This window comes from Dendrobates tinctorius, unplaced genomic scaffold (assembly GCF_039654945.1).
Source record: "Dendrobates tinctorius isolate UK_male_01 unplaced genomic scaffold, ASM3965494v1 ptg000035l, whole genome shotgun sequence".
Lineage (NCBI taxonomy): Eukaryota > Metazoa > Chordata > Amphibia > Anura > Dendrobatidae > Dendrobates > Dendrobates tinctorius.
This window is the reverse complement of record NW_027361703.1, coordinates 15,534,888-15,556,082: the sequence shown is the minus strand read 5'-3', so window position 1 is coordinate 15,556,082 and position 21,195 is coordinate 15,534,888.

Genomic DNA, 21,195 nt, shown 5'->3' with positions numbered 1-21,195 from the left:
CTAACCCTGACCCTAACCCTAACCCTGACCCTAACCCTAACCCTAACCCTAACCCTAACCCTGACCCTAACCCTAACCCTAACCCTAACCCTGACCCTAACCCTGACCCTAACCCTAACCCTAACCCTGACCCTAACCCTTAACAAAACCATACTTAACCCTAATCCTGACCCTAACCCTGACCCTAATCCTTAACAAAACCATACTTAACCCTAACCCTGACCCTAACCCAAACCCTGACCCTAACCCTAACCCTAACCCTGACCCTAACCCTAACCCTAACCCTAACCCTGACCCTAACCCTTAACAAAACCATACTTAACCCTAATCCTGACCCTAACCCTGACCCTAACCCTTAACCAAACCATACTTAACCCTAACCCTGACCCAAACCCCAACCCTAACCCTGACCCTGACCCTAACCCTAACCCTAAACCCCCTTAACTAACCCTAACTCTAACCCAAACCCCTAAATTCCATGGTTAAAAAAAAAAAACGCATATGCAAAAAAACGCATACATGAGCATGCCAGTGCGCACATATGCGCATCCATAGGCTATAATGGCCATTTTTAGCGCAAAACGTGCGCATGCGCTTTTTTGCAGGGCCAAAAAATGCAACATGCTGCGTCTGGAAAATACCAACGCACACCCCAAAAAAACGCAGCGCATGAAAATCGCATACATGCGCTTACCAGCGCGCAGGTATGCGCACCCATGTTAAATATAGGGGAAAAAACGCATGCGCAGGTATGCGTTTTTTTCCAGCGCTAAAAAACGCAAATGTGAAACCAGCCTTAGCCACTCCTTTCCCCTTTATAATCTGGGCTCTGATGCAAATTCTTGTCAGAGCTAGCATTTTCTGCATGGCTAACGAAGGGAGAGATGTTCATATGAGGAGTGTTAGAGGAGTTATCTGTCACTGTTGCTTGGTTTTTAAGTGTTTGTAATTCCCTATCCTTCTTTATTTTGGTTTATTCCCCTAACTCCACTCCCCAATGCATTATATCTGAGTGAATATTTTGTTTTCTGTTAACCCTTGTTTGTGTTGTCTTGTTTGTTGGGTTGGTGTACTACGGTGCACAGTAGCGCCCCTCTTCCCTGGGTGGGGGAAGAGAACAGAGGGAGGGTTGACTTGGGAGATAAGGCAAGGGTGGAGGTCCCAGCATCTTCACCTTCAGAAGTATCCCGGGAAATAATGCGAGCTAGGTCGCCTCCTCGTGTTAGGGACAGGGAAGGAGCCCCTGGTCCCGGGTCAACTGATAGCTGTGTCATGACAGTGGTACTGCAGATACACTCCTATGCAAATATTACCTGAACCTGAAGGTCCCAACATGCCCAATGGCACCATGTCATCATCCAGCACTGAACACTCTCTCCCCCATAAATAGCAGAAATGCTGCAAGTTATCGTAAGGTTCTACTGAGGGCAAAAAGCGAGAGAGAACAGTGTAAGGCAATGAAATCTGATATTTTAAATAATGCCAGAGCAACGCAGGGGCAGACACATGCAGAAGAGGGCCTTTTGAAGTCCAGTAGTTCATCATAGTGCACCCCCTTATGTGTCTGTGACAGAAGATGCTTGCTGCTTAAGAGGAGCTAGTGGGCCCCCTTAACTGTTCAGCTATAACTGTTGCTTCTGTGTTGCACTCTACATCACTGCAAATTTTCTAAAAAACTAGAGAGCTTCTATTGCACTAAACAGTGAGATTTTACCAGACAAGCTAGACTATGTCTTCTCATGTGTTAAATGAAATTACAGTATCATCCTGTTTTCAGCAAGTTTTTAATTCTGTTGTTTCCTTGATCCAATCAGATGCCATTTTGTCATAAGAGATATAACTATAAATTATTCATAATATCAGCAATTCAAGCACTCTATTTTTTCCTTTAGTACAAAGAGCATTAGAAGTATTTTGCCTGTTTTATTTAATAGATATCGCCAAGTTCACTATTTCTCCAGTTATTTTTTCAAGTGCACTTCTGAATTCATTTTCTCCTCTTTTCTGGAACATTTTCAAAAGTATTATAGATGTACAGTATCTTAATTTTTTCTGTTCTTAAATCCTCAATACCTAGTATATTTTCCAAAATTGGCTATTTACAATCATTTTTTATTTATTTTACTACCATTTCTTGCTCACATTTCTTGACTCATTCATCTTCTTAAAGGTTCAGTCACATATACTGTATACATTCTAAATAGTAAGCAAAAAATTATATATCATTCATAGGTATACAGTGCTGAGCAGAACTGAGCACACCCCTTTGAAAAGTAAGATTTTAATCAATATCTCAATGAACACTAAAACAATTTCCAAAATTTTGACAGGAATATTTCATTTAAAAAAAAAGCCTATAACATGAAAGTTAAAAATATAAATTTTATTAGAAAATTTTGCTTTACTCAAATTAGTGTTTGCAACAATAAATACACCCTAATCTAATAATTTGTATGACTTCCATGATTTTTAATGATAGCATCAAGTTTTCTAGGCATGGAATGAACAAGTTGGTGACATATTGCACCAACTATCTTTTTCTATTCTTCAAGAACAACCTCTTTAAGAACCTGTTAAACAGGGAAAAAATGGAGTACAAGTCCAATATCATAAAAATAAACACGATTTATTAAACATGTAGTACTGACAATTACATAAATGACAAAAGATGTATGAAGGATCAGATGATATCTGCTGCTTGTTAGCTCTAAGAATTAACAAAATAAAGTGCTTAGTGCTTGTAACACATATGGGCCATACTTGAGGGATATAAAAGTAAGAGAGATCCTAACAGGTGCGCATCCTGAAAAAAATCCACTATCCCAAGCCATAGTGCTTACCCATATTGAACTCTGCCAAGGACCACAAGCAGCGCCGCCACCGACGCGCGTTTCGCCTCTTTTTTAGCCACCTCCAGAACACTGCATTATGGATTTATAAAGCATAGCTACCAGGAATTAAATACAGCAATCGTATTTGGTCTCCCTGCACAGGTAGAATCCACTGGCGCCCCTGCCGTCTTATTTGGACCTTCGTGCGAAAAGTTATGGGCCATCCTTGGTTCTGGCTGGAAAATCATACTCTCAGATATGGGACGAGGTAGGCGGCCCAGCCCAGGGGTGGGTGCAGAGTGTGGGAGGGAGCAACCTAGGAGATATTAGGCAGCCCCTCATTTTGGATGTAGTTTTTCTACTGGCAGGAGGACCGTTGGCTGACGCGGCCAGGCGAATCATGTAAGATTTAGACCTGTGATCCATCAGCGCCTCCCTGTGGTCACATGCTACACAACACGGTAATTGTAATCTATCTATACCCTACCCTTGTACTAAACTCTTGACTGTATACTTGTATATTGTCCTGTATATACTGTATATACCTGTATATTTCTAGTGCGCATTTTCAGTGATTAAATATCAAATTAATCATGGGTTGCTCTTTTATCTTGATTCATGAATCCCCATGTCTGCACGCACAGTTGGGTATATTATACGCTACCCCCCGGTTGGTTCCTGACCTGATATAAGCCTGCTGTTGGACGGGGCTTATATCAAATGAGGAACTAGTGGCAACAACCACACTGTGTTAGTGAGGAACTCTGACAGATATCCCACTCACTGGGAGCGCCTCAATAACTCGTACCTATAAGGGAAACCTTTACAGCGACTATTTGCCCTCGGTGCAGTTCCCTGACTGACCTGGGGCAAGTGGTGGCGCCAGAAGCCAATCCCTGCTGGTTTGTTCTTTCCCCTTCCCAGAGGTGAGTGAAGGCGACACACCCCTTCTCCTGTGCGATCCTTCACACAAGGTGGCAAGTACCTTTGAAGGTTCTTTCCAGGACTGAACTTTAGAAACAATAGGTTAATAATATCAGATAAGTGGCCATCCTTCTGCCAGCATTCCAACTATTAATTGAAGGTGCCACTATTCTCTGGCATGTATGGCTGCTGATACATTTTACCAGGCACAGCTCTTATGGTGCTGTGTAGTACTGCAGCTTTCAGCAACTCAGTCCCATTCAAATAAATGGGACTGAGCTGAAATACTACACAGATAACAAATGTATGGTCCCGCGTTCTCTTCAAATAGACCCCCACTGATCTGATAGTTATTCTTGTAAGAGAGATCAATAATAACAGTGCGAGAAAACCCTTTTAAATGCTGTGTTCACCACGGCAATCAATATTTTTTAAATTATTCTAATGCATCTAAAATAAACAAATATTTAACTTTCCAAATTGTCGTAAATTCTTAATTAAAAATCTCCGACAAGTTTGTGGACAGCTACAAAAATCTGTGTCTCTACGTTTCCAGATCGTCTACGTCTTTTTGCATCTTGTCTCGGTACCTCTACATACAATGCTCACTTCTGTATAATATTGCTAATTTTAACATTTAAACGCTTTCAGCAAAAGAAACATTTGCTTTCTGGATTCTCTACAGTCCACATTATGCAGCAATAGCATGGCAGTAAAACTATAGTTGACATCATTAAAAGATTTAATTTTTACTTTTCAGAATCTTTCAAAGAAGCAAACTTTGAAGGCAAGAATAATGTGAGACTCCCGGGTATTTTACGTCTCCTAGCAGAAGGTTTCTTCGCATTTCACGTTGGTACTCTGAGCGGACTTCCTTCCTGAGGGATCAAATTGTTTTTGTCATTTGAATTTTTATGGTGCGATTCCTCAAAATGTTTGAAAATGAAGCATAAAACATGTCCTGGTTTTAACAACCTCCTGAAAGCAAAGGGATTATGATGAAGGTCTGTTCTGTGAATTACAACCCTACTCTTCAGCCAGTGGACTTTGGCATATAACAGCTGTGATTTATAGAGACCATGTGTCACAGAAATTAATTTTTCAATGCTTTAAAAAGAGGATGCCATAAGCTATGGTAACCATTCATTTTTCTTGATTCAAAAAATGTTATTCCATTCTCCAAAAATGCAGATGAGCATAAAATTGCTTTTGTGGATATTTCAGCTTTGCGTATTTGACTGTTGACTTTTTTTTTAAACGCTGCCTGACGGAGCTGGTAAATGAAATGTTACTGTTTAAAGTGGGATTAAAGGGTCTTAATGTTCTTTATTTCTCCAGACCTGGGGTGCGGATAAGCTGCATGTCTTGTGAACAAATGTAGTAAATCCAAATAAATGTTTGCTAGCGGCGAGAGATCCAAATAGAATCTCTCCATGTGCTCAGGAGTCCACAGAGACTCATTATAATCCCCGGACCTTTGGAGCACAGTGTTTTTCAGCCCAGACAAGACTTTCCACCATTTGCCTTTATCTTTGTGCTACATAATATACACTTGTTTTTCCTCTGACCTAATATGTTCAAGAACCTTTCTTTCCCAGATCTTACAAGCCATGCCAGGTTACATTATAATTTCAAGAGGTCTCCTAGAGCCTGATTAATGGGAATAACATCACTCTTAGATATAAGGCCTACAATAACAGCGCACCGATGCTAGTTATACAATTCATAGCAACCTCAATCCACAAACTTTCTTTGCCAAAAATCCAGCAAAAAAAGGTTACTTTGTCGACCTCTTTATTTTTGCTTCAGTGAAAAGAAAGTTCTATGTTCACCATGCAATAAACTCCATTTCAATGGAAGATGTGAGGTACCCATGTTTACATAAATGACTTTCATAAAAGCAATACATTTTCCACAAGCATAGCTGTCATCTTAGTAATGTCCTTTCATAAGGCAAAAGTGCGTTCACCTTGGTTGCCAGGATACTACCTTGCTTTTAAAATGTAAAGTTCACGCCGCTCTTGAGGGCTCACATTAGGAAGGCTCCGAAGTGCAAAGAGGAATAATAAAATTTAATGTCAATTCATACTTAGGACCTGATTTGTCATCCTTGACAAAGAAGCTGGAGAAAAACTCATTTGGGACTCAATTATTTCTTGTGCAAGTTATGTGAAAAATATCACTCAACAGCCTTCACGTACAAGCAAAAGTAAAGTGGGTCTTACTGTACGTAGAGTGCGGAGAGATTATTATTTAGATTTCTTGCACAATATGACATCTGAAAAGGCTTTTGACTCAAAGATGGTGTGTAACAGTGATTGACAGATATGGATTATATAAAGGGTGACCCATCTTTATCAGATGCCTGTGGTGTGAATATGGTGCCTGAATAATTTTCAGCCAAAACATCAGCCATTCACATTTTCTACATTGGCTTTATCTATAAGGTAAGATGATAGCGAGAGGTTTACATACTAGTTTAATCACATGTTAGAAATTGTCCAAATTAGCACAATAAAAGTTAAAGACGGATTATTATTGTTTCTTTTTCTGTGTTTCAGTTCTTTTTGATACTCACAAATAAAAAAAAATATAAAATTCAGTGATCTAACTTGAAGCCACGAAGCTGTATTCATCGGCCTTGTGATCATCGGCAAGCAGTAGGGTGATTACTGCATCGTATTCTCATTAGCATCAGTGTTTGATTGTTGCATAGTCCATCACTGCTGTTTTCTCCTGTGTCCTGCTGTTCATTTATGCTGGCATCTGTTAGTCCAGATAGGTGTCTAATACAGCTTAATTCATTAGAATCTACCACATCATAAAAGGGACTTTTGCTGAAAATAATTGAACAATTACTGCATAGCTATAGATAAGGGACAGTAAGCAGTTAAGAGGGACCTTTTAGTGACAACAGCAGTTACAAAATTATGATAGAGAATATTACAGCCCAAGTACACTGATGAGAAAAAGGTAACAATGTTTTGAACTTTTGACTTTCAGGCTTCATATCTCATCATCCACTACAGCTTCAAACGTGAGACTACCAACATTTTATAAACAATCATCTTGGCTATTTCATACATAAATTTGACAGGCAACTATTCAGTATATGATTAGTTATGCAGATTCTTTTCATGTTACTGTATTATTATTGTTTTGCTCCTTGTGTGGAAAAATGTTTTTATTCCTGTATGTTACAAAATACAGCCTGTACTCACATTCCCAAATAGCTCAGTGTGTTATTAGGTTGATTCCCAAGTGAAAGGTCACTGGTTTGAAATGAGGAGCAGCTATGAAGTACATTTCCCAAAAAAAGGGAAACAGCAGCATCCAGTTCATCGATAGCTGTCTCTCAGCCAAGAAAATGGCCAAACTGCATCATGTGAGCACCATGACAGTTGGAAGAATATGAAATGAAGTCCATCCATTGAAAAGGTGGATGTCCAGGTAAAATACTGGAGTCAACAAGTCTGCTCATCTCAAGGTCTATCAGTTCTATCGCAAATAACAGGGCAGTGGAGGTGGCTTGTATGCTTTGTAATAATGAGATTACAGACATTCATGGAAGCAACATGCAACATGTAGCCCAAAAAAAGGTGGTCTCAACTTCAATATCGTCATAAGAAGCATTGGCTCGAGTTTGCAAGAAAGTACGAAAAGTGGTCAGTAGAAGATTGGAAATGGGTGATTCGGACTGATGAGATAAAAGTCAGTAGACTAGGCTCTGATGAGTGCAAATGGGTCTGGAAAAAACAAGGAAAAAAGGGGCTTATGGATCAAGTGATGAAGTGAGGGAAGCAAGTATAAACAATACCTTTAACCCCTTCCCGACCTGTGATGGGGGGTCGGGTGACGGGGGTAACTGAAATGTCACCTGACCTGCATGTACAATGTACAGGGGGACCTATACTTGACCCCAGGCGGGTGGCTTTGCCCCCCCCGTGGCTACGATCGCTCTGATTGGCTGTTTCACTTTCAACAGCCAATCAGAGCAATTGTAATATTTCACCAATGAAACTTGGTGAAATATTACAATCCAGCCATGGCTGTTGCTGCAATATCATCGGCCATTGGCTAGAGCTAGGTGACCTCTGTGTCACCATCCCCAGATCTGATTGGAGCTAGTTTCCATGTGTCGCTATCCCTCCAATCAGATGTGGAGGGATGGTGTCAACTATAGCTGTCCTCCCTCTTGTTCCTGCTGCTGATGACCCCGACCCCCCGCCGATGACCCTGCCGCCACCACTGATGTGACCCCTGACCGCAATCTGCCGACCGTGATCTGCCACTGCTGCTGCTCACCAGTATGTGCTGTCCTCCGCTCCCTCCCTGCCCCGGCGATCACCCCCTCCCTGCCCCGGCGATCACCCCCTCCCTGCCCCGGCGATCTCCCCCTCCCTGCCCTGGCAATCTCCCCCTCAGGGTTAGAGTTAGGGTTGGGATTAGGGTTAGGGGTGTGTTGGGGTTAGGGTTGTGTTAGTGTTGAAATTAGGATTGGTGGGTTTCCACTGTTTAGGTGGGTTAGGGTTGGGATTAGGGTTAGGAGTGGATTAGGGTTAGGAGTGGATTAGGGTTAAGATCAGGGATAGGAATGTGTTAGGGATGGAGTTAGAACTGGGGGGTTTCCACTGTTTAGGTACATTAGGGTTAGGGTTGGGATTAGGGTTAGGGGTGTGTTGGGGTTAGGGTCAGGGATAGGGCTGTGTTAGGGTTGGAGGTAGAATTGGGGGGTTTCCACTGTTAAGTAACATCAGGGGTCTACAAGTGCGACATAGTGCCACCATTGATTCCAGTCAATTTTGCGTTCAAAAATGCTTCTGATCTCTGCTGTGTGCCAAAACAGTGGTTTACCCCCACATATAAGGCATCATGGTACTCAGGACAAATTGCATAACAACTTTGGTGGTCTATTTTCTCCTGTTACCCTTGAGAAAAAAAATTGCTGGCTAAAAAAATCATTTTTGAGGATAAAAAAATGATTTTTTATTTTTCACAGCTCTGCGTTATGAACATCTGTGAAACACTTGGGGGTTCAAAGTGCTCACCACACATCTAGATAAGTTCCTTGGGGGGTCTAGTTTCCAAAATAGGGTCACTTGTGGGGAAGCTCCAATGTTTAGGCACACAGGGGCTCTCCTGTTATGATTGAGTCACCGTAGGAGGCAAAAACAGAAATGCTAGCTAAGTCCAGAAAACCAGAGAAGTTGGCAACTATCAGATTGCAGACCCCTGAACCTATCAACACAACTAGCAGTAGCCGTGGGGGGTTCCTGCGATGACCTAGACCCCTCGATCACAGCCGGAGAGATACATAGGCCTAAAGAAGGAAAGGGGAAATCTAACTGCCCCAGAGCAGACCCCAAAGCAATAGGCAGCCCCCCACATATAATGACGGTGAAGCAAGATGAAAACACTTACACAGACAGAAAGACAGGCTGAGCAAAGACGGGGCCCAAAAACTACCTAGATAGGAACGGATAGGAAGGCTGCTGTCTGCAATCTGCCAAAACCCTATCAGAGACAAAAGCCAACAAGCTGATATAAAAATGGCCCTGAAGCAACTAAGCTTCAAAAACTAAATCAGCACTCAGGTACTTTCAGAAGACAGAGCTAACGGAACACTGCACACTCCAGCAGGGAGTGGCAGAATCCAAAAAGCAAGAAAAACAAAAACAAATCTTAAATGCAAAAGGCAAAACAGAAAACTTAGCTTTAGGAGAGCAGGAATCAGACTGGTGTCCAAGAGTCCACAGAGAAATCACCCGCAGGGCAGAAGGGGCGTAGGCTGCCTTAAATCCAGTCAGTGACTCCACTCAGCCAATCGTCTTCATTAGTCCCAGGTGCCTGATAATCAGGCTCACTACCTTCCTTCACTGGAATAGGGAGTTCACCAGGCCTCAGTGACGGAGGGGAAAATGAACTCACAACACTCTCCATACGCAACATGTCATCTGCTAAAGATTGGAGTTAATTTTCCATTCAAAAATTCAAATGGCGCTCCTTCCCTTCTGAGCCCTGCCGTGTGCCTAAACAGTGGTTTATGATCACATATGAGGTATTGGTGTACTCAGGATCCATTTTATCCTGTTGCCCATGTGAAAATCAAAAAATTGAGGCTAAAGGAAATTTTTTGTGAAAAAAAAGTACTTTTTCATTTTTACGGATCAATTTGTCAAGCACCTGGGAGTTCAAAGTGCTCACTATGCATCTAGATAAGTTCCTTGCAGCGTATAGATTCCAAAATGGGGTCACTTGTGGGGGAGCTCCAATGTTGAGGCACACAGGGGCTCTCCATACGTGACATGGTGTCCGCTAACGATTGGAGCTACTTTTCCATTCAAAAAGTCAAATGGCGCTCCTTCCGAGCCCTGCCGTGTGCCCAAACAGTGGTTTATGACCACATATGAGGTATTGGTGTACTCAGGGGAAATTGCCCAACAAATTTTAGGATCCATTTTATCCTGTTGCCCATGTGAACATGAAAAAATTGAGGCTAAACAAACATTTCTGTTGGAAAGATTAAAATGTCTATTTTTTCCTTCCACGTTGCTTTAGTTTCTGTAAAGCCCCTGCAGGGTTAATAATCTTCTTGAATGTAGTTTTGAGTAGCTTGAGGGGTGCAGTATTTGGAATGGTGTTACTTTTGGTTATTTTCTGTCATGTAGATCCCTCAAAGGGACTTCAAATGTGATGTGGTCACTAAAAAATGGTTTTGTAAACTTTGCTGGAAAAATGAGAAATTGCTGATAAACTTTGAACCCTTATAACTTCCAAACAAATTTTTTTTTCCCCAAATTGTGCTGGTGTAAAGTAGACATGTGGGAAATGCTATTTATTAACTATTTTGTATCACATAACTCTCTGGTTTAACAGAATAAAAATTCAAAATTTGAAAATTGCAAAATTTTCAAAATCTTCGCCAAATTTCTGATTTTTTTCACAAATAAATGCAGAAAAACAACCTAAATTTACCACTAACATGAAGCCCAATATGTCACGAAATAACAATCTCAGAATCGCTAGGATCCGTTGAAGCATTCCTGAGTTATCACCTCATAAAGGGACACTGTTCAGGATTGCAAAAAAATGGCCAGGTCCTTAAGGTCAAAATAGGCTGCGTCTTGAAGGGGTTAAAGGAAAAGTATCCTGGAATTGTAGCCACATAATCTCTACCTGAGAATTTCTGAGCAACTACACAACATCTCCTGACAAATTATTTACATCTTGGAAAATAACAGTTGGGACTGGGTTTCTCCAGACTTCTCCAGACTTCAGAACGTGCCCTAACATTTTGGTGTCTGGTAGCACAAACATTGATTGTCAAACTACCTAGAAGAAATCTAAGTTTAACAGATATATGTTTTTAGTCGTTGTTATTCTGCAAAATAAATTTGGAGCCAATCATTTATCGCTCTGATTGTATTGCATGATGGCTAGGTATCTGCCTACATTTCTCAGCATCAAGGACACCATTAATCCTAAACAAATGCCCAAATCTATTTGCTGAAAATCAGCCCCAAAGTTGCAAGGAAGCTGTACCATGCTTAACTTTTGCCTCATCATTGTACCGCTCTCCTGCCCTTCTGTGAACAAACTGCCTTCTGTTAAAGCCAAATAGTTCAAATTTTAAATTTATCAGTCCAGAGCACCTGGGGCAAGTTTACCGCATGCCAGTGTTTTTGTGGAGGCATTTCTTCGACAAAGACCACTTTTGGACAGACATATCCAAGCAGTTGATTAGTGTAGATGGTTCCCATTGGCTGCTAATTCTGTGCTCCAATTTCTAAGGAAAGTAAGCATGATGTGTCTTATCTGTTGCAATATGTTTCATTGGTTGCCCACTACATCTACAGTCCTCAACATTGCACATTTCATGGTACTTCTTTAAAAGAGCTTGAACAGCACATCTTGAAACTTCAGTTTGCTTTGAAATTTTTGCTAGAAGAGGCCTTAGTGCAATATAACTACCTTGTATCTTCTTGATGTACTCAATCTTGCCATGGTGTATGACCTGTGACATCAAACTGTCTACCATACCCTCACCTTAGTAACAGAGTTAGGTTGTTACTGGCCCATTTTCAAGCCTGCAATACAGCTGTTTCGGTTTCAGTTAATGGCTGTGCTTTAACCTACACATGAAAATGATCATTATCAGCTGTTTGGTATAATTGGCTCCTCATACTTCCAATTATAATTCTACAAAATTCCTGACTTTGTGTATGCGTGCCTGGAAAAATTAGGATATGTACACATGTTAAGTAATTGCTGGAGACAATTTAGCACAAAAAAACTTATCTCTTGGCAGACAAAAAAGGAATGTAAAAAAAACATTTTTTACTTGCGTTTACTCCAATGCAATTGAATAAGTTAAAAAAAACCTGCAAAAATCCTGAAAGAATTGACATGCTGCAGACCTGGATCTGCTTCAAATGAGCAAGGAAAAAATAAGCAATGTCTGCATGAGACTTCAGAAATCTCATTCACATTTCTGGTACTAGGAAATGATTCAGCTTTTGTGGCAAATTTGTCCAGAAAAAATGAGACAAAAATGCAGCAAATACTTAACGTGTGCACATACTTTTTATGCTGCTTTGAAAGCAAAGGATGGTAAGAACAAATAATTTTTTATTTAGATTTCTCTTTTATCTATTCACTTTGCTGTTGTGAGCACTTTTGATCTGGTTTCGGAGTTTGGGCTCCCTCTGGTGGTTGCTGCTGGCAATGGAGCTGGTCTGGCTGACAGAAGTCAATCACCTGAGGATGATGATTGGAGGTCAGGTGTTACAGACTGGAGAGATTTAAGCGAGCAACCTTCCCTCAGTTGGGGTTTTTTGCGTGATTGCAGACAGTATCCTTTCCTGTCCTGTTCTATCTAGACAGTTTGGGCCCCATCATTTGCTTACTCTATTTTCTGCCTGTGTTTTGTGCCTCATCTTGTCTCACCAGCAATATATGTTCAGGGGCTATCTATTCCTTTGGGGTTCTACTCCGGGGCAGTTTAGCTTTCCCCATTCTCTCTTTCGGCTTAGTTAATTCTTTGGCTGTGCCGAGGCGTCTAGGGCATCGTAGGTACGTCCCACGTCTAATTCTAGTTGTGTTGTCAGTTAAGGGGTCTGCAATCCGCTAAGTTACCAACCTCTCTGGTTATCTGGTTGCCTAGCCTTTTCCCCTGCTACCCTCCTCAGTTACCTAATCATAACAGAATCACCGGTCCAACTGTAGATTCTAGGGTACTCTAAAGAAGGAAAGAATAGTAAACACAAAAAAAGGGGGTGTCAGAATTTTTTATATATTTTTTAATCTTTTTATCTGGGGGCTGCAGGAGGATCCTTTTCTTTAATGGATACTAAGCAATTGTCTGATCGTGTTGAGCATCTTGCTGCTGAAGTTCGGAGAATTTCTGCCTATCTCGCTCAGTTGTCAGCTGTAGAACCTAAAATCCCTATTCCTAATTTATTTTCTGGGGATCGGTCTAAATTTTTGAACTTTAAGAATAATTGTAAACTGTTTTTTGCCTTGAAACCTAATTCCTCGGGGAACTCGGTGCAGCAGGTTAAAATTGTCATCTCCCGGTTGCGCGGCGACCCTCAGGACTGGGCTTTTTCCCTGACACCTGGGGATCCTGTTCTGGCTAATGTGGATGCGCTTTTTCAGGCTCTGGGGTTGTTGTATGAAGAACCTAATATTATTGATCATGCTGAGAAAACCTTATTGGCATTGAACCAGGGTCAGGAAGCAGCAGAGTTATATTGTCAGAAATTCCGAAAGTGAGCGGGCCTTACTAAATGGAAAGATGATGCTCTAGCGGCTTTTTTTCGGAAAGGTCTGGCAGAGACCGTAAAAGATGCTATGGTGGGATTTCCTGTCCCCTGGGGTCTCAACGACTCTATGTCATTAGCCATTCAAACTGACAGACTTTTACGGTGAGGCAGTGTTGCCTTTCAAACAAACTTCTGAGCCCATGCAGTGTGATAGGGTTTTTTCTAGGCCTCAACGTCAAGAATTTGAAGGCGTAATAAGTTGTGTTTCTTTTGTGGGGACGCCTCTCATACTATTTCTGTCTGCCCTAAGCGGGAAAAACGTTTTGCTCACTCATTTGTTTTGGACAATGTACAGCCTAAATTCCTTTTGTCGGTTTCCTTGATCTGCTCCGTATCCTCATTTTCTGCTAAGGCTTTTGTTGATTTAGAAGCAGCCCTGATCCTGATGGATTTTGACTTTGCCAAACGTTGTGGTTTTCCCATGGTACCCCTGCGGACTCCTATTCCCTTGAGGGGTATTGATGCTACCCCTTTGGTGGAGAATAAATACCAGTTTTGGACCCAGGGTATAATGCGGGTCACCCCGGACCACCAAGAGAATTGTAAATTTTTGGTGTTGCATAATTTACATGACATTATTGTACTGGGTTTGCCTTGGTTGCAGACCCATAATCCTGTTCTGGATTGGAAATCTGTGTCTGTGGTTAGTTTAGGTTGTCAATGTGTTCTTAGTGACACTCCTGTTTTCTCTACCTCTCCCCAGTCTCATGATATCCCTGACTATTTGGCTGATTTCTCTGATGTGTTTAGTGAGAGTAAGTCTGCGTCCTTGCCTCCTCATAGGAGTTATGATTGGGAATCGAGTTGGTGCCCGGTTGTAAATTTCCCAAGGGTCGGCTCTTCAATTTGTCTGTACCTGAACATGATGCTATGCGATCTTATATCAAATAGTCATTGGAGAAGGGTCATATCAAACCGTCCTCTTCACCTTTAGGTGCCGGCTTTTTCTTTGTTGCCAATAAAGATGGCTCATTGAGGCCATGTATTGACTATCGTCTCCTTAATAAAATCACTGTTAAATATCAGTATCCATTAGCCCTGATTTCTGATTTATTCTCCAGAGTGAAAGGTGCTAGTTGGTTTACCAAGCTTGACCTTAGGGGGCGTATAATCTTATTCACATCAAGCACGGTGATGAATGGAAGACGGCGTTTAATACTCCTGAGGGGCATTTTGAGTAGCCAGTGATGCCTTTTGGGCTCACTAATGTCCCTTCCGTCTTCCAATCTTTCATGAACGATATTTTCCAGGATTTTGTGGACAAGTTTTTGATCCTTTATTTGGACGATATTTTGATTTTTTCCAATGATTGGGATTCTCATGTGGAACATGTTCGGATTGTATTCCGGATTTTGAGAGAAAATGCTCTGTATGTTAAGTGATCAAAATGTCTCTTTGGCGTACAAAAAATTTCATCTTTGGGATTCATTTTGTCCCAGTCTGCTATTGAAATGGACCCAGTCAAGGTCCAGGCCATTTATGATTGGGTTCAGCCCACTTCCTTGAAGGCTCTCAAGAAATTTTTGGGTTTTGCTAATTTTTACCGAAAATTCAAAAGTAATTTTTCTGATATTGTTAAACCACTGACGGATTTGACCAAAAAGGGCGCTGATGTGGTGAATTGGTCTCCAGAGGCAGTCTCGACATTTTAGGAGCTTAAGCGGAGATTCACTTCTGCTCCTGTTCTACGGCAACCTGATGTTTCTCTCCCATTTCAGGTGGAGATAGATGCTTCTGAGATTGGTGCAGGAGCTGTTTTGTCTCAAAGAGATCCAGTAACCTCTAAGATGAATCCTTGTGCCTTCTTTTCTTGAAAATTTTCCCCATCTGAATGTAATTATGATGTGGGGAATCGGGAATTGTTGGCTATGAAGTGGGTGTTTGAAGAGTGGAGACATTGGTTGGAGGGGGCCAGACATCAAGTTGTGGTCCTCACCGACCACAAGAACATGACCTATCTGGAATCAGCCAAGCGATTGAATCCTAGACAGGCTAGGTGGGCCTTGTTTTTCACACGTTTTAATTTTGTCATCCCCTTTCTTGCGGGCACTAAGAATATTAAGGCGGATGCCCTCTCTTAGAGTTTCTTTGCTGATGCTCTTGATGTGACTGAGCCTACTACCATTCTAAATGACGGTGTGGTTCTTTCCACTACTTCACCCGATTTGAGACTTGCCCTGGAGGACAAACCTGAACGTTGCCCTATGGGGAAATTGTATGTCCCTGACCAGTGGAGGAGAAGAGTAATGTCTGAAATTCATTGCTCCACATTAGCTGGTCATCCAGGTATTTTTGGTACTAGAGATTTGTGAGTCGGTCTTTTTGGTGGCCTACCTTATCTCGTGATGTCAGGAATTTTGTGCAGTACTGTGGGACTTGTTCTCGGTCCAAGCCCTGTTCTCATTCTAGTGGTTTGTTGATGCGCCTGCCGGTGCCCAGGAGGCCATGAACCCATATCTCAATGGATTAATTTTCCGACCTCCATGTCTCTCAGAGAATGACTGTTATCTGGGTGATCTGTGATAGATTTTCCAAGATGGTCAATCTTGTACCACTGCCGAAGTTGCCATCCTCTTCTGAGTTGGTGCCCTTGTTTTTACAGCAGGTGGTTCGTTTGCATGGTATTCCGGAGAACATTGTGTCTGACAGAGGAGTTCAGTTTGTTTCCAGATTTTGGAGAGCTTTTTGTTCTAAACTGGGAATTCAGTTGTCCTTCTCCTCTGCGTTTCACCCTCAGACCAATGGGCAGACTGAGAGACCAAACCAGACTTTGGAACCCTATTTGAGATGTTTTGTGTCTGCTGATCAAGATGACTGGGTCTCTTTTTTTGCCCTTGGCTGAATTTTCTCTAAATAATAGGGCTAGTTCTGCCACTTTGATGTCTCCTTTTTTCTGCAACTTCGGGTTTCATCCTCGGTTTTCTTCAGGGCAGGTGGAGGCTTCGGCCTGTCCAGGTATTGATTCTGTGGTAGAGAGAATGCAGCAGATTTGGGATCAAGTAGTGGATAAGTTGTCTCACTCTCAGGAGAAGACCCAACAGTTTGCCAACCGGCATAGGACTGTTGGTCCCCGGGTTTAAAGTGGGTGACATGGTTTGGTTGTCCTCAAAAAATATTCCTATGAAAGCTGCGTCTCCAAAATTTAAGTCAAGGTTCATTGGACCTTATAAGATTTTGAAAATCCTTAATCCCGTTTCTTTCCGTTTGGCTCTTCCAGGAACGTTCAAGATTCACAATGTCTTTCATAAATCTTTGTTGAAAAGGTTTGTGGAGCCAGTAGTTCCCATGGCTGCACCCTCTGACCCTGTATTGGTTAAGGGTAATCTGGAGTATGAAGTAGAGAAGGTATTGGATTCTTGTCTGGCTAGATGGAGACTCCAGTACTTGGTCAAGTGGAGAGGTTATGGTGAGGAGGATAATTCTTGGGTGTTTGCTTCTGACATTTATGCCAAGAGATTGGTTCGCGCCTTTCACTGGGTCCATCCTGATCGGCATGGTGGCTTGGGTGAGGGTTCGGTGACCCCTCCTTAAGGTAGGGGGACTGTTGTGAACACTTTTGATCTGGCTTCTGAGTTTGGGCTCCCTCTGGTGGTTGCTGCTGGTAATGGAGCTGGTCTGGCTGACAGAAGTCAATCACCTGAGGATGATGATTGGAGGTCAGGTGTTACAGACTGGAGAGATTTAAGTGAGCAACCTTGCCTCAGTCGATGCAGGTGATTTGGTTTTCTTCCTGAAATTTTTGAAGTCTGCTTGCCTCCTACTTTGTCCTGCATCTTTCAGATAAGTTATTTGTCTGCTTGAATCTTTTTGCATTTGATGCATTTTTTGCTTTTCTCTGATTTCTGCCTTGCTGGTGTGAGTTCAGCCTTGTTCCCTGCTGGGACCTGTGCTGGACTCTGTTTCATTTGCCACAGCTTATGTCAGTCTTTTCAATATTTCTAATCCCCTGCTATATCAGTATCTTTTGTTTTGCTCCCAGTTCACACCATAGTTCTGATTTAGTGGGGGAGAGGTCGTGTGGCCTCAGTATTTTTGCATATCAGACGTGTTGGAATTTTCCTTAGGGTTTTTTGCGTGATTGCAGACAGTATCCTTTCCTGTCCTGTTCTGTTAGGCATCGGGTTCCTGCAGCGGCACAGCAGGAATCCAGAGCCTCACATTCTGCAGTCTCCCATTCCCCATTGACCGCAGAGGAGCTTGCTCAGCAGCCCTGTCGTTCCCGACGCTCTGCCCAGACCTGCTCTGTGGGTCTGGCTGTTCCTGCCACCTTTGGGCCAGCAATAGCAATGCAGGCTGTTCTGCAGAAAACCACTCTGGAGGCTAAGTCCTTCTGTCGCTCCGCTGAGCGTGCTCACGAGACGATCTCCCATTGGAGATCGGGAGTCACATGCCCAGGTCCTTCTCCAGATCTGATTGGTCCATCTCAGGGATCTGGAAGCTTCCGGAAGGTCCTGGCTATAAAAGGTTCACATGGCCGCTCGGCCATGCGCTAGTATAGACTCTAGTTGCTATCTGTGTGAATGATGATGGATGCATGAACCTGCAAATGACTCATTAACATCCCCACCCTCTGATATTAAGTGTGTGGATAGGGACTTAGTCAAAGAGTCAGCGCCAGTCAGGGGCATGCTACAGGCCACAGTGCATATCTCCACAGAACTAGCGTCAGACAATGCGCTGTTATGAATGAGTCACTGAAGGAGGAAAAAACAAAAATACAAGCTAAGTCCAGAAAACCGGAGAGGTTGGTAGCCTAGGACTTCAAAAGACTATATCAGCACTCAGGTAAATTCTGAAGACAGAGCAAAGAGAAAAACTGATCAGAGACAAAAATGGAACTCAGCACACCCCCGAACGGGGATGGATGAACTCCAAAAAACAAGGTAAACAAAACAAAACTAATAAGTTCAATAGCAGAGCAAAAACTTATCTTTGGGAAGCAGAAATCAGACTGGTCTCCAAGAATCCAGCAGAGAAATCACCAGCGACTCAGAAGGGCGTCGGCTGCCTTATATCCAGTCAGAATTTCCTGTTACCCAGTCATCATCTACCAGATCAGGTGTTTGGTAATCAGCCTCACTACCTTCCATCACCAGAAGAGTGAGTTCATCAGACATCGACGGTGAAGGGGAAAATGAACTCACAACAGTACCTCCCCCTTGAGGAGGGGTCACCGAACCCTCATCCACGCCACCAGGGCGATCAGAATGGGCCCGATGAAAGGCACGAACCAATCTTTCGGCATGAATATCGGATGCAGGGACCCAAGAATTATCCTCCTGGCCATAGCCCTTCCATTTAACCAAATACTGGAGTCTCTGTCTAGTCAGGCGAGAATCCAGTATCTTCTCAACCTCATATTCCACATTACCTTCAACCGATACAGGGTCAGGAGGTGCCAGCACGGAACTACTGGCTCAACAAACCTCTTTAACAGAGACTTATGAAACACGTTATGGATCTTAAATGTAACAGGAAGAGCCAATCGAAAAGAGACTGGATTAAGAATCTCCAAAATCTTGAAAGGTCCAATAAATCTAGGTTTAAACTTTGGAGAAGCCACCTTCATAGCAATATTCTTTGATGACAACCAAACCATATCACCCACCTTAAACTGGGGACCAATGGTCCTATGCTGGTTGGAAAACCGCTGGAACTTTTCCTGGGAGAGAGACAACTTAACCACCACTTGGTCCCAGATCTGGTGCATTCTCTCCACCACAGTGTCAACACCTGGGCAGGCAGAAGGCTCCACCTGCCCTGAAGAGAATCGAGGATGAAACCCAAAGTTACAAAAAAAAGGTGACATCAAAGTGGCAGAACTAGCTCTATTATTTAAAGCAAATTCGGCCAAGGGCAAAAATGAAACCCAATCATCCTGATCAGCAGAAATAAAACATCTCAAATACGACTCCAAAGTCTGGTTAGTTCTCTCCGTCTGCCCATTGGTCTGAGGGTGAAACGAAGAGGAGAAGGACAACTGAATTCCCAGCTTGTAACAGAAAGTCCTCCAAAATCTAGACACAAACTGAACTCCTCCGTCAGATACAATGTTCTCACGAATCCCGTGCAAGCGAACCACCTGTTGCAAAAACAAGGGCACCAACTCTGAGGAAGATGGCAACTTAGGGAGTGGTACAAGATGGACCATCTTAGAGAATCTATCACAAATCACCCAAATAACAGTCATTCTCTGAGAGACAGGCATATCAGAGATAAAATCCATTGAAATATGGGTCCATGGCCTCCTGGGCACCGGCAAAGGCATCAACAAGCCACTAGAGCGAGAACAAGGTTTAGACCGAGAGCAAGTCCCACAGGACTGCACAAAATTCCTGACATCACGAGACAAGGTGGGCCACCAAAAAGACCGACTCACCAAATCTCTAGTACCAAAAATACCTGGATGACCAGCCAATGCAGAGCAATGAACTTCAGACATCACTCTCCTCCTCCACTGGTCAGGAACATACAATTTTCCAATGGGACAACGCTCAGGTTTGTCCTCCTGAAACTCTTCCAGAGCACGTCTCAAATCAGGCGAGATGGCAGAAAGAACTACCCCCTCATCTAAGATGGTAGCAGGCTTGGTCACAACAGGAGAATCAGCAAAGAAACTCCTAGAGAGGGCGTCTGCCTTGACATTCTTAGTGCCCGGAAGAAAAGAGACCACAAAATCAAAACGTGTTAAAAACAAGGCCCACCTAGCCTGTCTAGGATTCAAGCGTTTGGCCGATTCCAGGTAAATCAAATTATTGTGGTAAGTAAGGACCACGACTTGATGTTTAGCTCCCTCCAACCTATGTCTCCACTCCTCAAATGCCCATTCCATGGCTAACAGTTCCCGATTCCCCACATCATTAGTTACGTTCGGATGGGGAGAACTTTCGGGAAAAGAAAGCACAGGGATTCATTTTAGATGTTACAGGATCTTTTTGGGACAAAACAGCTCCTGCACCAATCTCAGAAGCGTCCACCTCTACCTGAAACGGGAGTGAGACATCAGGTTGCTGCAAAACCGGAGCAGAAGTGAACCTTCGGTTCAGCTCCTGAAAGGAAGAAACAGCCTCCGGAGACCAATTCAGCACATCAGCACCCTTCTTAGTCAAATCAGTCAATGGTTTGGCAATACCAGAAAAATTAGCTATAAATTTACGATAAAAATTAGCAAAACCCAAAAACTTCTGGAGGGCCTTGAAAGAAGTGGGCTGAACCCAATCATAAATGGCCTGTACCTTGGCCGGGTCCATTTCAATAGTTGACGGAGACAAAATAAATCCCAAAAATGAAATCCTCTGTACACCAAAAAGGCATTTCGATCCCTTGACATACAGGGAATTCTCCGTCAAAATCCGGAACACAGTCCTAACATGTTCCACATGAGCATCCCAATCCTTGGAAAAGATCAAAATATCATCCAGATAGATGATCAAAAATTTATCCACCAAGTCTCGGAAAATATCGTTCATGAAGCACTGGAAGACAGAAGGGGCATTAGTGAGCCCAAAAGGCATCACCAGGTACTCAAAATGTCCCTCCGGAGTATTAAACGCCATCTTCCATTCATCCCCATGCTTAATGCGAATAAGATTATACGCCCCCCTGAGGTCAAGCTT